The sequence below is a fragment of the Polistes dominula genome, unplaced genomic scaffold (assembly GCF_049000335.1).
Source record: "Polistes dominula isolate Pdom_NZ unplaced genomic scaffold, Pdom_raw_medaka contig_77, whole genome shotgun sequence".
NCBI classification, from domain to species: Eukaryota; Metazoa; Arthropoda; class Insecta; order Hymenoptera; family Vespidae; genus Polistes; species Polistes dominula.
This window is the reverse complement of record NW_028301152.1, coordinates 5513479-5525916: the sequence shown is the minus strand read 5'-3', so window position 1 is coordinate 5525916 and position 12438 is coordinate 5513479. Positions and strand designations below refer to the sequence as shown.

General features: G+C 30.7%; 1 pseudogene across 1 annotated transcript in view; it reads right to left on the bottom strand.

The window, feature by feature from the left end:
- LOC107064352 (ATP-binding cassette subfamily G member 4 pseudogene) overlaps positions 1-11849 on the bottom strand; it is a 29125-nt pseudogene extending 17276 nt beyond the window's left edge. Inside the window, exon 1 of the transcript XR_016178503.1 lies at positions 11403-11849. The product of XR_016178503.1 is annotated as an ATP-binding cassette subfamily G member 4 pseudogene (transcript). The remainder of the gene's footprint in view (positions 1-11402) is intronic.
- Between the last annotated feature and the right edge of the window lie 589 nt (positions 11850-12438).

Below are 12438 nucleotides of genomic sequence, written 5' to 3'. Positions count from 1 at the left end.
AAGGAAGGAGGGACGAGACTTTATCGAGTTAAAAAAGAGGATCTAATATCTTTATTTTTTATGTTAAAAATTAATTTTGTTTTGTTCTGTTTTATTGATTTTTTTTAATTAATTATTTTTTTACGAGATTTAAAGATAAACTTTATTCTTTTTTTAAATATAATTTGTTTACTATATTCTCATAGAACATAAAAAACATGATTGGCATGATTATAGAATAATACATTATTCAATGTATAATACAATATTAAAATTTTATTTTTCCGAGATATTATATCATATATGATATTTAGCATAATTACTAGTGAAGGTTACTTAATGTCAATCGTGATAGTAAAATATATCTATTTACCTTATTAAAAATGTTAGAAATTGTAATCATTTGCGTCAATGCTAAAGTGAAAGGCATAAACGTTTTATGGCAATTAATATGCTTTATAATCTCAGTAACATTACTTTTTATCATTGATATTATTTTTTCAAGATTTATAATGTATTTTAAGCATAAGAAACGATATGTAAGAAGTCCTAATTGAAAATATTTAGAAAATGATTATAATGTGTATAATTATTATTATTTGATCTTTTGAACTCAATAGATTTGATACATGAATCTTATTTTTATGTAAGTTAACAACAAGTACTTTTATCGTTTTATTTGTTATTACAAACTATGGTATGTCTCTTCTTGACTTTTATCTTTAAAACAGAAAGGACTGAATATATATATATATATATATATATATATATATATATATATATATATATATATAGAAAAGAAGAATATGGTCGAATTTTATTATAATATAGACAAAGATATAGGGGACAAAAATTTTATATAGGATATTATATCCTTTTATAATGATAAAGAAGAAGAAAAAAACATTCCTGGCGATCAGTTTGATGCAATAGCGAGCAAAGCGACAATGAGTCATAATTCGTTCTATAAATTCGATCGTGGTTGGAAGATAGAATATATGCACGTAGAAGTAAACAGAGCTTTCTCGAATTTAGATAATTTAATGATCCCGCAAATGAGACGAAACGCGTAATTACAGGAGTGAGCCGAAGGCTTTCCATCCAGGACGGAATTTAATTAATTCACATCGAGTCGCCTGATCGTACGATCACGATCGAGAGGATATTAAATTACGTCGTGGGATGTGCGTGTATGTATATACCTCGATGTCCCATGTTAGCTAGCCTCTATACAAATACAATATTATCCGTTCCACGACTGCTCGACTGGCGGTGGCGCATGTGATTTTGCACTTGGTTTCAAACATACGTTGATCGCATCACAAACCCACGTGTACCTTACTGCATACATTTTTATATTCGTGCACGTTTAGTTTCTATAGAAGATTTTATTTGCCAATAAGTTATTTTTTTAATCGTCTTCTTAACCTTGATCATTGATTTAATTCATTATTATTGTCTCTCTATTTATTTTGCAAATTGTTAGACTATGATTCATTAATAGGCTTTTTATAAATGTTTTATAATAGTTATATAACACGATTTATAATTTGACATCACCTTAAAAACACATTAATGTATGATAATTTACGATAAATTGATAGTTAAAAAATATAAACGATCTCTATTTTTAAAAAAATAATGAAAAAAATACACTGATAAAAAATGTCGAGATTCGTCTAATTAACAAAGTTTTGTTATTTGTTTATTTTTTTATTTTCACATAATATGTCGCTTAGTTTCACTGGTTTGTATATTAGAAACAGGGAAAACGAGGAGAGCTTCTTCATAAATGAAGCAACGAACGTTTACTAACTATCCGTTCTCTGTCAAACTAACGGAGATACATAATGCAAGCTGCAAATAAAATTGGTTTGTTGTATATATATATATATATATATATATATATATATATATATATAATGCGTGTAGGGATAGCATGATCACGTGGAAAGGCACACGATTGACCAGTATGCTAATTTGCCTGACCGAATTAAAAAAAAAATCTAAGGTAGGGGACACTTTGAATATTTCTTATTCCTAGAGGGTAGAATGTTAAAGGCAGCTGTCTCTAACGATCCATTGTCCGAGATTAACAACAATACCTTTTCACGATCAATACCAAGGAACATTTTCAACTTAAATCATAAATAAAAATTTAAATTAAAGCTTTTTCTTATATACATTCATATAAACAATATGTAATGAGATAATTATGTCATCTCTCATTAGTTTTTTTTTTTTTTTGAGAATCTTTGTTATTATATGCCAATTATCAGTTGTATGAACGTATTTAAAAGAAAGAGATATAGGGAAGAGAGACGTTTGCTTTTGGTGAGAAAGGAAGAGTTAGGGCAAGGGGCAGGGGTAGAGAGAAGGAAGATGATAGTCCACCAATGAAGCAGCGCCGATCGAAATAGTTTTTCAATTTTCACGGACGATTGGTCGCCCTCCGATCGCAATTTTCCCGTCGCTTAGCTTTTCAATTATCTACCAAACGCTTTTACTGTCGTTGCTTTCGGCATGTTTTAGGCGTCCACTAACACTGACACGTAAGGCAAAGAAGATAGAAATCATTCGATTTTTTTAGTATCGTTACATAAAAGCTTCCGATTAAGCTCTATGTTACTCTTGTACTTTGCTTTTAGATATTAGGTATATAAAGAGTGATAAAAAAATGGTTCAAAAAGATGTCTAATCAATCCTTCGATTTCAATTAACTATTAAAGATTTGTACTGCTAATCTCTATGAATTAATCTTTATCAATATTATTAATTGTTTTTAATTATTTTTAAAATAAGCTTTTATCCAGACAATGAATTAATGTATTTCTAAGCAAATTTATTTGAATACATTCAATATGTTACAAAAACACATACGATATTGCACGATCCTAAATAATACGGGTTAATTTCAATCAAAAAGTTTAATGTTAGGACTCATATTAATTAGACATTTTTTACTTGTTTCCGTTTTTTTATTATATAAAACCGTTTTCTTATCATCCTGTATAAAACTTATCTAATATTGTATAACTAATTATAAGATAATTTATAATGGATCGATTAAAAGTAATACAATATTTTCTTTAATAAAGAAAAAAGGAAATAATTTGTCAATACTAACAAGTTTGATATTTACTTTTATATGTCTCTGGTTTTTTAATACATAAAATATTTTCAATATTGTTTTACTGAGAAAAGAAATAAAAAACAGAAAACACAGAATAATTTATAAAAATATATTACGTCATATTTATAACGATAAACAATAACGAACAATTTTCCTCTTTCTATTTTTAAATTATTTACATCATTATTCCTACGTATGAATTTATTTATATATATGTATACTTTTTGTTGCTTGCATCATTTGATATAAATGAGAAATCAATTTTATTTTTCTTGACTCGTATAATATCTCATAAATAATAGTTTGAATACTAACAATTTATTTATCTCGGTAATTATTTTAATATGTTATATGCAATTACTTTTTTATAACATTAACATATACGTATTGAATGTATTATTGAGGAAAAACAGATGAAAAAAAGATTTAAATAAGGAAGAAAATAAGATTCAAGAGACATTATTCGTTCGAACGTTTAGTGTCCATGAAATAATGTCTTAAGAAAGGACAATAGTCTTCCGGATAAATTATGACGTCATAAGGCAGAGCGTAGAAAGCAAAAACAAAAGATGACGGCGTATCCAGGCGGAAAGGGAAAATAATAAAGGCCTTTTGATCGTATCATAAATCTTTCAAAGCTTTGTTTTTATGTCACTTAAAGCTGTCCGGCTTCTTTCTTACTTCGAAGAAAACGTGATCAGTTTCGTAACGCGTTCAATCGGGCCTTTTTAAACATTTTTGTATATAATTTTGATAATCTCTTTTTATTTTTAAGTTCAATGAAATGTCGATAAAATTATTTATTATTTTATCTGAAATAAGTTATTTTATTATATTAATAAATTTGTTTTTTTAGGTATTCGTTTCCACAAACAGGCAATAAAACATTTGCGTGTTTTTCTTTTGAAATATTTCGAATAAATATCCATTAGTATTAGGAAGTAAGGATCGTGTTGTGCAAGGAGTACCTTTCCTAAAGGTTACTGGGGCAAGAGTACGAAGGGGTTAAGAGAGAAAGAAAGAAAGAGGAAGGACGAATCAGAAAGGGCCAAAAAGTCCGCTATCGTAAAACAGGTTTGAACGCTTGGACACTGGGAAACCCTTTTTTTCGTATCTTTTTTCTAGTTCTTTTTTTTTGAATTTCTAATCGACTGTATCTTTTAAAGGGCTTTGCAAAACTCAGGGAGAGTCTACCCTTTTATCAACTCCCATGCGTATACCCTTGCTGAAGTAAAATTAACGAAGAATGATACGCCATTTCATTAAACGAATCGAACGAAAGAATTTTGTTTGTAACGATATTTATTTTCGTATTGATATGTTTATGTAAATATGAATTATATTTACAGGATGAATTAGGATGAACGCTCCAAACTCTAGAAGCGTATTTTACATGTAAATATAATTTAAAAAAATTCAAATGTTAGCCGATTTCATATAGTTCATGACAATATCATTCGCTAGTCACGTATATACGCATCTATAGAACTCAATAAATTAAAAAAAAAACAAAAGAAAAACATGCTGCGGCAAATGATGAATCTCAAATGTTTAATTCAAAGAGTAAAATGAGATCATAGAGCTGCGATGGTACTCCAAGTAAAAGTAGATAAAAAAGGATAAAGGTGAGAGAAAGGTGATAGTAGTAAAAAAAAGGTCCTCACGGTTCTGTGGTTTTAAACGTTGCATCGTTCAGCTCTTTTACGTCCTTCTAAAAAGTGCCGGGCAGGACATTAAAGAATGGACTGGATGGATGCTCTCGTAAACTCCAAGGGCAAGTCTTTCCCAACAGTCGAAAGTTCGTATCGAAGAAAAGCAGGAGAAGGAACGTGCTTAGATCGTAAAACGCAAAGTAACGCCTTGCCCCTTGAGCAAGAATGGATAATAAAAAATATTTCGACCAATCCACACGCTTCTTAAGAGTTTAATACCTTTTTTCTCATATACTTTTATTCCATCGTATTCCCTAATTGTTTTTCTTCGTATTTTCACACTTCGTGTTATCAAAATTTAATGATCAGATCGATTTTTATCTTAAATGTTGATTTTTAAAGGGCGCATTCAAGTTTTACGTTATATTTTTTAAATCAAATATATTATGTATATGTAAAATTTCAATCTATATATATTATTGATTGTAAATAAATTTAAATGCTCGTTAGACGATGAAGCTGTTTTTATCGATAATATACGAGTTAAATAATTTGTTGAAATAGCTAATAAGAAGAAAATGAATAAAAGCTAATGTCGTCTTAAAATGTAATGTTGAAAGTTCTTATAAACAATATGCTAACACAAGCGAGTACTTGCCGATATATCGTTTAAAAGAATCTTCTTCTCCTGAAAAAAAAGAAAGAGGAAGAGAGAGGGGGAGTGCAGGAAGATAAAACAGCCCCTAAAAATCTTCGGACGCTCCCCACCTTTTCTATCTTTCTTATCTTCCCCACTTTTCATCCCTTCTTTTCGTACTTTTTCCCCTACACTGTCTTTCCTTCCACCTTTAAGGTTCGCAGGAGAAAAGTCGAGGAAGAAAAGCGGGTGGTTATGGTGACCCACCCTCTTGCCAGGGAAAAAGAGGGAAAAAAGATAAAGTGAGATGGGGAAAGAAAAGAGAAGGGGTAGTTAAAGAAGAAGAAAGAGCATGGAAGTTCTATTTCTTCTCGCTCGATCGCCCTCGTCTTTTCTTTCTCTTTCTCACACTCTGCTATATTTCAGATAAGAATAAAGTAAACGGCGAATGGGGTTGTCTGGAGGGGTGGCTGCTTCGTTGCAGCGAAGCTCTGGAGGAGTGTGCGAGGTGAAAGCAAAGTTCTCTCTGTGTCTTTCTTTCTTTCTCTATCTTTCTCTAACTCTCTTTCTTTCTAGTTTTCTTTCTCTTTTCTTGGCCGGGACGTATCAAAGTGAAAAGGGGAAAAGCAAAAAGTACGACGATCGATGCTACCGGCCACACGGAATACAATGAAGACGCCTCCGCTGAAGGAAACTCTTACGTTCTTCTCTTTATCTTTCTACGTTCGTTTCGTTTCTTATTTTTCTTTTTCCTTTTCCATTTTTTCTTTTTTCTTTTTATCTTTCGCTTCTTCTCATTCGTTTTTGCGAAAAATATTCGATAAAAAACGCGACCTTTCACGACTACATCATGCTTCTAAATGATATTTTTTCTTTAAGACTGAATGCGAATGATTAAAATTCTTTCACGATCGAACGCTTTATATGTAATCGTTCGAGGACGTTAACGATCTCCACATTTTTAACATTTTATTTATGTATCTTGTACTTTTTGCTATTATTGACCTTAAGCAAGAAATAATAATTATGTAAATTATTTCTTTTTTAGGTTCATTAACACGTTGCCGCACACTTTTAATTTGACGATCGTGCTTAGAAATACGAAGATCGGACGGCTATAGCCGTCATTTGCGGCAACGTGTTAATGTATTTAAAGCTAATCATTAAATTCTGATATTATTTATTTTATTAGTTAATTATTCGATATTATTTAACTTGTTTCTTATACATATTTCCATATGTTTACAATAATTTTTTATATTTATAATTTATCTTGACGTTTTATTTGCTATGCTAGTGCGTATTTAATATGTCGGATAAATTCGAAACATACAAATGACAAATATCGACAGAATTATAATAATTTTTTAAGATTATAGTAAGTTAAGAGGAATTATCTTTTTTTTTTATTACCACTAACCGTCATCAAGCTTCAACTCTTGTCCTCTACTTCGGTGGTGGGTGAACGTTCGTTGAAAGTAACACAGAGAGGCGAATACAGAGGAGGAGGAAAGATAGGTGGGGGAGAGGATCGAATGGTGGGATGAATTTCCTAATTAAAACTCGCGTGAAACTATTTAAAACTTAAAAAGGAACGAGGTTAGGCCAAAAGCAACTCGGGGACCATTATCGCTCTCGTCAAGGAAACTTTGGTAAATTAATAAATTTTCATGGAAAATCTATCTCTTTTATTGTATATTTTTTTCTTTCCTTTTTCAAACTTTTGTTCTTTCTTTATTCTTTTGTTTACCATTTTTTTTTGTTTATACATCAATATACGTAACGGAAAGAGAATCCTTTTTAATTACATTAATCAGTTTTTTAATAGAATCCTTTCTGTTCTTACTGTTTTTTCCGTTTTCTATTAAAGGAACGTTTTCAAGTGAGATTTACTTTTACGGCTTGGTTGGTGTGTAGCAGCAAGCATGGTGTGCAATTAGAAATGTCACTTTTAAGCCGGGTCATAGATTTTTCGTATAGCCACCCTGCTTAAAGCGGGCAAAATTTAAGGGCAGTTTACAAGCCGCTTGATATATGCACTCACGATGCATCTAATTCCCATTTTTCTTTTTCGTCGTACACCTCTTAGCATGCTACTCTTAAAAATAGATTTCTCTAATACTTACGATATATTTTGTTAATGAGAATCGTGTTAAACGTAAAGCTTTGTAATTTGTATACAAATAATGATACAATACTATATTGGGATAATTTTGAAAACTATTTAGGGCAAATTCATTAAATTTAAATCCAAGCTAAATTATGGAATTAATTATTCGCGATAAAAAAGAGATCTACCTTACCTATTTAATAGAAACAACGCATCATGACATCTATACCAAGATTGCGTTCCTTTTAAGTGATCTTTCAAACATTTTTTATTTAGTCGATAAGAAAGTTTTCTTTTTATCGACTATCGGTTATACTATTTAATATAGAGGGCGAAGAAACTGAATAGATCTTATTAAAAAGATAAAAGAATAATTTTTCGAATCCTATCATTACATACGACTGTAAATAAAACTTCATAGTATATAAGAAATTTTTTATTTGTCTCTTAAATTTCCTATCTTTTTAAAAATTACTTTAAATTATCGAACAAATGTTTGTATAAATATTTTATTAACTTTTTATTGCTACTTAATTAAAATGAACTTTCGAGTTCCTAATGCTAATTAATAATAATAATAATAATAATAATAATAATAATAATAATAATAATAATAATAATAATGATAAGAAATCGCATCGTCGACAAGTAATAGGCTAATAAAAATAATTTTTATTATATCATCTTCAAAATAGATAAAATATTTAAATTTATTTAGTTTACTCTCACAATGATACTTTTAAATAATTCATACTTTAAATGTAATTATGCAAAATTGTCATGATCATATATGTTTGTATAAATAAATATCTACAAACTAAAATCCCGTTAATGCTTATTATTAGTCAATAAAAATAATGGTCACTAATTTCGGCTAAATGTGACGCATGCGCTACTCTAATGAAGTTTAAAATTAACGTGATAGACAATACTTTGTCATGGAAATGTCAGCACATCAAATATCTCGTGACGTACGAAACGATCATCGAGTTTCAATTCGTCATTTAGAGACGTCATTATCGTTAAAATTATTGAATAAATTTTCCTACTTTGAATATAAACTATAATAATCTCATAACAAAATATATATAGCAAAATTTTTTTAACTAAATTGAGTTATAAATTATGCATAGTCCATCAGAATATAAATATCATTTTATTAAGCCATAGGATAGAAAATGAAATAAATATGAAGAATTTTCGTATGTATCAATACATCATTCGGTATAAACTCGTGTAATAACTTACGTAGAGTACGTAAATTATTCTGCGCGTTTACGAATTTGGATAGAATTATTTTTAGTATTTTCTTCCATATGAGATATTGTGTTAAACACGTAGCATAATAATACATGTATCAATACTACGAATTCAACAAATACAATTATCAAACTAATCAAACTAAACAAGATTTTAAATTAATGTTAGAATTAAAAGTAACAATAAGAAATAAAAATTAATGCAAGCATTATTTAATAAATAAATAGAATTTTAAATTAATTGTAATCATCCAATTCTATTCAAATAGATTTGTATCCGAATAATGAATGAATAATAATAGATATGAAATAATTATTATTTCTTGTAATAAATTAATTAAAGATAATTATTTCTTAAAGAAATAAAAAAATGTACAAAAAACATTTACAAATTCAGGAAGGATAAAAGGAAAGAGGAAGGAAGAGAAAGAAAGAGATAGAGAGAGAGGGAGAGAGAAGAGAGCAAATGAGCGAGATAGAAAGAGAGAGAAACAATAACATCATCGATTTTCGTCTTGAGAAGGAATAGGTGCGTGGGTGTTTAGGCAGTAAAAGCACGTTTAGAGAGTTTGGTTCGAGAGACGAGAAACTCGACGACCCGGCAACCATTGCTAAGGTTCTCATAAAAATTTTACCCCCTCTCAGTATCCCTTTAAAACCATGCGTCTCCATCGCTCTTACGCCCCCTCTCGCATTTTCTCTCACTCTCTCCTTCGTTCTCTAAGCATAGCTAATTCAAAATGGCGTCGCCACCCCTATATCATTCGCAAGCCTCCCCTATTCTCGGGGAACCCCTCAACGAAGCGTAGTGCTAGGGTGGGGTCACCAAACTATGGCGTCCCTTCACCCTTCGCTACTCCGAGAAACTTCCAACAAATTGAAATCCCGCATTTTGCACAGGCCTAAGCCTAGAAGCGTCCTTTCTCTCTTTCTCTCTTTCTTTCTTTCTTTCTTTCTTTCTTTCAATTTTTATCTTTTCTTTATGCGAATCTCCCTAAGATTCATTTCTTATTACTTATCAAGATATTAAAACAAATTAGAAAATAAAAAATTTATTCACAAAATGTTGATATTAATTATTCTATTTGTATTAACAAAAAGATATTAATAATACAGCTACATTAATTAATTATGAATTTATAATTTATTTCTAATGCAGTGTATTCGTCTCAAATAAAAGTTTTAATGATAATGTATAAAGCATTTATAAATTTGTGCTTTAACGATAATGTTATTTATAAATATATCCTCAGTTATAAGTAATCCTAACTTCATTTAAAAACAGTGTGATAAAATTTCTACTAAAACAATTACTTTTTGGGGTATTAAAAAAAGCTTTCATAATAATTATTTTTTATAGCAATAAAAAAAATCATTGTCAAAAATATTTTATACCAACTAGCATATAATGGAAGGTTCTATTACTTAACTATTAATCAAATCGGTAAATACACAAATAGATACGTAAAAATTGATAAGTTTATCCTTAATATCCTAAAGTCATATAAAGAATTCAAATAGGAAAGATAATAAATTAATAACGAAACTCATCCGAGGTTCTCGATTAGTTTGAAGTCGGGTTAGACGTTTACAGGGAGACCAGAAGCAAATACTTTCAACGAAGAGTCGCCTTCGGGTGTTCGACAAAATGTAGAGAAGTGCATGAGGTGATTGCAGCGTGAGAAGTGTGAGGGAGGAGGATTGGTGTTGAATTGGTTTGGTTGGAAAGACCGGCAAAGCGAGAGTATAAGAGAGGGATAGTGGTATAAGAGTAGAAGGAGGAGGAGAAGTAGAAGGAGGAGGATGAAGAGGAGGAGGAGAAAGAAGAGGAGGAGGGGAAGTACGAGCTAGGTGTTGGTTGTGTCGGAATGCGAATTTGGACATCGAGGGAGTGTCGCGTCTGTCCCGCAAATTTCGACTACAGCCGAGATTTCGCGTCCTGTCCATATAATCACCGTGCTCCGAATTCCACGAACGAGATAGTTAGGGCACTTGCGGCAAATACCAAACTTTTGCTCTACGATCTTTCGATTTTTCTCCGCGACACCTTCCGCGGCCGTGTCTCCGCATCCGAATTCTATTCTCGATCGTACGTATAGACGCATCTGTCTAATACTATTTTGTGCAAAGCTAGCAATTTTCCTTTTTCCTTCTGTTGTTGGAATATCATTATGAGAGGATGTATTATATTTTCAACATCTATTTGTTTGAATTTATTAATGTAACTTCTTCATCATTGTAATTTCGAGAATGCATTAAAGTTGGGAATATATTATTACTATTCAGATTCGTAAACGATGTATATTATTTGAAACTGTAAATCCTTTGTAATATGTGGAATTTGTTTTAATAACTGCACAAATATATCAAATATTTTTTTCTTTAATCGCAAAGAGAAAGAATATAATCTAATTATAAGATTATTATTTTCAAACAATTAGGTAATGATTACTTTTTCGTGTTTTTACGAAACTATTATTGTAAGTAATAAAAGCTAGTAATAAAATATATACAAATTGTCTATGTTGTGTATATATGTATAATATATATTATGTAAATAAATTGTTAATAAATTATACGAGATTCTTATAATTTTTCCTAATCAAATGAACAAAAACGATAGTAAAAGTACCTGACATTCCATAGTTTTCCAAGACATCTAAGTTGTTTCAATACGCATGCGGTTATTTCGTACTCGTACCAATCCCACATAGATACATGTATGTAGTAAGTATATCCAAAGCGTGTCAACGATCTCGTCTAGTCGAGTATGTGTGTGGCGTGAGTATGTGTATGTGTGCGCGTGTCCATCGACTAGATAAGAGATCTTGAATATTTTAGGTAGATAGAAAAAGGAAGCACCGAGGAGCGGGTGGATAAATTTAAAGCGAATTTTTCCACGGCTCGCGTCGAACTGACCTCGCCCTTATTTTTCGGCCCTGTTCGTTCCTTGCTTCCTACTGCTCCCTCCTCATCGACCGCCCCTTCCTCGGTCTCTTTCTTGTTCTCTCTCCTTCACTCCATCGTCACTCTCTTTGTTTCTCTTTCCTCCTTTCCCTTTACTCTTGGTAACCCGCGTCGCGGATTTTTACGATTCTGCGCGTGGAAAAATCACCTTTTTCCGGTTAACCCTCTGCCGAGACTGCGCATCCTTTTGTCGACATCCTTTTTTTATCTCTTGATTTCTTTCTTTTTCTCTCCTTCTATCTTTCTCCTTTCCTTGTATACACTTTCTTCTACTAATACTGATGCAGTACACATTTAGTATTTATTCCCCAGTTTCTTTTCTATTTGGTTTCTTTTGAAAAGGAACGAAAGAAAATATTTCTTATTTATTTCAATTTAAAGACAAACAACTCGCCTATAATATCTAGTTCGATTAATTTACAATAATATATCGAAATGTAAAACGCAATTAATTGTAGTATTTTATGTCAATACTTTATGTCACGTGTGACTTCATAGTCACATATTTTTTTCTAGAATTTAACTATTTTCTCCAATTTGGCGTACGCACCTTGTTCTGAAACTTCTTTTGATGTCTGATAACATTATTTTTAGCTTCTATCAACTGTTGCTTATAATATTGAAATAAATCTAATATCATGAAAAAGTTTAAATCCAAGGTTCATTTGTACTTATGATTAGAGTCTGATATTTTTTGGTTT